This window comes from Eurosta solidaginis, chromosome 3 (genome assembly GCF_040869045.1).
Source record: "Eurosta solidaginis isolate ZX-2024a chromosome 3, ASM4086904v1, whole genome shotgun sequence".
In the NCBI taxonomy this organism is placed as follows: domain Eukaryota; kingdom Metazoa; phylum Arthropoda; class Insecta; order Diptera; family Tephritidae; genus Eurosta; species Eurosta solidaginis.
In genome coordinates, this window is record NC_090321.1 from 98440274 (window position 1) to 98444954 (window position 4681).

Here is a 4681-nt window from a genome sequence, read left to right on the forward strand (position 1 = left end):
TTTCTTACGGTCGTTGATCTGGGTACCCTTTTCATCAGCCGCCCTTACCAGCTGTACTACGAAAAAAAAGGGGGGCATTGATGACAAATATTTTTAAACCAATGTAGAGATATATGTACATACACTCACGATTCGAGTTGGCAGGATCTCTCTACAACAAGACACATCTTTCTGATTATTGACAGGCCTGCGCCGTAGATAAGGTTAAGAAAGATTACCTTCATTACGGTTTGGCTAACACTCCAAGCACCCCTCAACCCACTAATCAATGAAATAAATAACAAGCTAATATAATTTCAAATAAACCGCGTTCGGCACGATAAAGTTATATTAAAATTCACAGTTACAACTTAGGTTACATTCTTTCATTGTCTCCTTTTTTAATACATATTAAATTAAAGAAAACAGAGCTGTCGGCGCTATTTTCACATCCGCCACATTCGGCACGATATATATTAATTTCCCTTCTAAACCTAAAACTACCTTCATTCATTTGTACTTTATCCATAAACATTAAATTGATTTAATTTGTACTTTATTCATAAACATTAAATTGAAAAAAATCGAGATTTGTGTACACTGACACTACTTAAACTAAAAGTTTTCGTTCCGTGGCGAATAGTCCTCGTCCGCGACACACTCCCAGGTTAGATGCGCCTGATAAAATTCTATGATGAGTTGCGGTCATACAACATTGGCCTGTTTGGCCGGCACCCAGTCGGTCCCGTTCAGTCCCTTCCACTTCATTAGGAGCATCAGCTCACCAGATACATCCGCAGCGCCTAAAACTTCAGAGGGCTCAAGCACCCGATAAAACCCTGTGGCCCGACAGTTAACTCGCTCTTCACCACCAGTTCTTCGTTCAACTGAGAGTAAAGAGAAACAAAAAAAAAATAGAAAAAAAGAAATAAATAGGCTGACTGGCGAAGTAGTTGAGCGTGCCTTACATTGTTTGGCAGTCAGCGATTCTTCAAATGCCGAAATAAGTTCCGGGCAATTCACATTCTCCGCTGGCTCCCATGTATTTTCCCACTTGATACAGTATTCAGTGCGGCCATTCTCCGTGCGTTTGGCTACAATGCGTTTCACCGAATAGTCTTCCGTTACGGACATGGTAGTATCATCCACCAAGTAACCTGCAAATCGGTACAGGATTACGTCTGGGCCACATGTACATTTACTATAACCGTTTCAGTTTACAATTGGCTGGTTGGAAACAAAAAAATACTATGGCCCATATTTGGGCAATCTGCATAATCATGCGTAGAAGGATCATGGGAGAAATGGGAAATGGGAAACGGTTCCCGAGCCTTGAGTAGTATCTAGTACCCCTTACCACTGGTGGGGGGAAGTACCAAACTTATAAAAGGTCGTAGAAATCGGGAGTGCATAACCCTGGGCGGTTATTCCCCTTACCTCGAACAGTATCTGACACCTCTTACCACTGGTGGGGGGAAGTGCCAGACTTGAACGAGGTTGTAAAAAAAAAAACAAAACAAAAACCTACTAACTTTATTTTATTGCTCCATGCAGTATCTGCCACCTCTTACCACTGGTGGGGGGAAGAGGCTAACTGACGCAAAGGTTCCCTGTGTTTTTCATAACAAAGAATATCCTACCTATGCAATACATCGATGAAAACAGAGCAATCGCCAATCAAGAAGGGACTCCAATTTTAGCGGCCTGCTGTAGGTAGGGGACACGCTTACGCACACCGCTGTGCTTCTGATCAAAGACGCCCCCCCCGTTTTTAGTAACCATTTTTTGACTCCGGGCAGCTGTTGACGGCAAGTCCTCATCCGAACATTTTTTAAGCCACATATAACTGTGAAGCTTGTATTCAAAATAACGTAAGATAAAGCACTGGGATGAGGAATCTTCCTTATTCATCCACATAGATTACAAGTAAGCTGATCGTCGCGAGAGTTTAAGTTAAGCTACCTGACGAAACTTTAAATCGAGGCCCTGCAGTGGTGGGCTTGCATATCACTAGCATACCGCAACGAACACGATAAAAGGAGTTGCGATTTTTTATCAAGTAAATTTATTTCTTCTTTATAATTCAAGAAAAGCTTCTTTGAGTTATGTAACTGCAACTATGCAAACTTTTCAAAAAATTAGAGAAACTTTCGAATTTTTCCCTCAAAACTCCATTGTCTTTCTAATTTTTCAGGTGTCAATTTTATCAAACACGGTGCAAGGCGTGGATCTCTCAGGATGCACTTTCGAAAACCCCATGCTTATCGTCTAAAAGAAATCATTTATCACTCGTCTTAGAAAATTCTCAAGAATTAATACGGTTCTGAAAACCACCAGCTGTTATTGTTATAGGTATCAAATGAGCTTAATCTCACTGGAGCCACCTTACGAACCTATCAGGGTGGTTGTCATAGTCCTGGCACTTATAGCAGTCAGCAACATCAACAATTCAGTCACAATAATGACAGTTCGCTGTCAACGGAAACTATTTTCGGGAAACCCGTGCTTGCAATAAACCACCATACTAATTAATAAGGCCTTTACATAGTTATCAACATTCTGAAATTGAACGTGAATCACACAGGCCCTTAGTTGCAACAGTTGCTAATGAAACCAAAGGCCACTTGTACAAGTCAATTGCATTGACTAGGGGAGACAAAGCCGAACAACGAAGACGTTTCATTGCTTACCATCAGCGTGGCCCAACTTCTGATAAATAAACTAACACTAATAGGTCCTTGATACATTGGAAGGGGTCATTGGCAACCTCAGGCACGTTTCTAATGCCCATTATACCATAAGAGGATGCAATAATTCGTCCCGTTCCGTAGAAAGAATTGCGGCCACAACGGTCACTGATGGTTTTCAAAGTTTATTTTAATTTTTCCCTTACATTCGTCATCAAATACCATCAAATATGAAAACGCACTGCGGCAACCTACGGTGTTTTCGACTGAGAGCACTTCAGGGGAATTCAAACATGTTTAAGCCGTTGGGTGACGCTTTCTGGGCTTACTGCCCAACCAATCCGAGTCTCCCATAGTACAAGGAATAAATCTCCCAAAATTCGCATTGTCTTTTGGGTTTTATTTCCCGAGCGATGCTCGGGACTTTCCGCCGAAAATGTACATATATTTTTGGCCACTATTCTGCAGTATATAAAATTTTAGTATGCCAAAGCGCCAGCGCAAGTTGCCCATATTAAGAAGGTATTTATAAAACCAAACACAGAAACTCCAATTAAATAGAAACAAAAGGGACGGCTTGTATGCCGGCTGCCGGCAGTATACACTCTATCAATAATATGTGTTCAATATTTGAATATAAGCTGACACCTAGGGTTGATCATCAGCGGCATACAAGGTACTCACCCCTTATTGTAAATCTCATTAACTGCGCAAAAATCACTAATATGCGTTAAAAAAATTGTATTCTTGACCACTTTGTTAACACCAGAGTTGGCGCCTTCCAATACGGCAACCAGTTTTTTTTTTCAAGGCCAACAAAATTGCAACACAACACCAAATTTCACCAACTTCAGAGTGTCTCTGTTCAGATCACAGCAGCCAGACAGATAACGGTACGATAGGCAACAACAGCTTGACTGGAATGTTAAATATAAGTATGTACTCGCATATCTATGTAGTTTGTGCGAATATTGTACGAATATAGAAATTAAAGGTTGTAACTATGCTGGTGGTCAATTACTTAAGGGTATATAGCCAGATTTTAAGATTCCTCATTTGACCAACTTCCTTTTCCAATTTTCAATTTGACCTTAATCAAATCATCAATTCCCTCCCAGCTTTCGACGCCTTTAATTTCTTTTCTTCGTCATTTTATGCAAATTTTCAACCCCGCATACCTGCACAAAGTATTTGCTTACCTCTAAATGCTGTACCAGTAGCAGTGACCCAATCAGCATACTTTAAACGCTCTCAATAATAATGAATTTGCTCGCACTAACTTAAAACCTTGTTTCTTTAGTACCTAAAATAAGAACAAAGACTATTAATAGTACTCAACTTAAGGGAAGAAATGGTTTCATATTTTTCGCACCTTTTTCTCAATGACCATCCGATGTCGTCCACGCGCCACAAAGAAAGAAAAAGCAACGAAAAAAAATGAAGTCGATGCAGGTCCCGTTTTGTCCTTTTTGTCCCAATTCAGTGGAAAATTCCATTCTCTACACGATATGATTGTTCATTTTTTTTTTGTATTACGCCGCCGTTGGCCGACGTTGTCTCTCACACGCTGTAGTGCTGCACAAAATGTGCAAGCAGGTACCGAAAACCCGCAAAACACAAAATCGGGATGAGCTTTTTTGACCCATACTGACGCCTCGGGCAGTCCCAAAACATACTTACGCACAAAAATAAAGGCAAAAACATCATTTAAAAATAATTATGCTCTCATTTACAAAAAAAAAAGTCATTTTTGATTTTTTGGATTGGATGAAAAACAATCCGAGTCCCGAAATAAAAGAATCCCGACACGACAAAGTCCCGAAATTGGAAAAAGTCAACTTTTTCTACTGGCCTAGTGTGCTACTGCCCCAGTGACCCAGTTTTTTTTTTCAAGGGCAAGCAAATACCTATATGTATATATATACTCGCACACCACAAATTCACCATACCAGCTGTCAGCTGGCCAATAAATACACAACAGGGTTGCATGACACATTTAGCATAATGGTACGTGC

General features: G+C 40.3%; 1 long non-coding RNA gene across 1 annotated transcript; it reads right to left on the bottom strand.

Moving 5' to 3' along the window:
• Positions 1-383: 383 nt before the first annotated feature.
• On the bottom strand, positions 384-4336 carry LOC137246552 (uncharacterized). The gene is made up of 5 exons (XR_010951550.1): positions 4039-4336; positions 3866-3969; positions 3351-3583; positions 948-1136; positions 384-866 (listed from the first exon to the last, which is right to left on the bottom strand). It is a non-coding gene; the product is annotated as an uncharacterized lncRNA (long non-coding RNA).
• Positions 4337-4681: the final 345 nt, after the last annotated feature.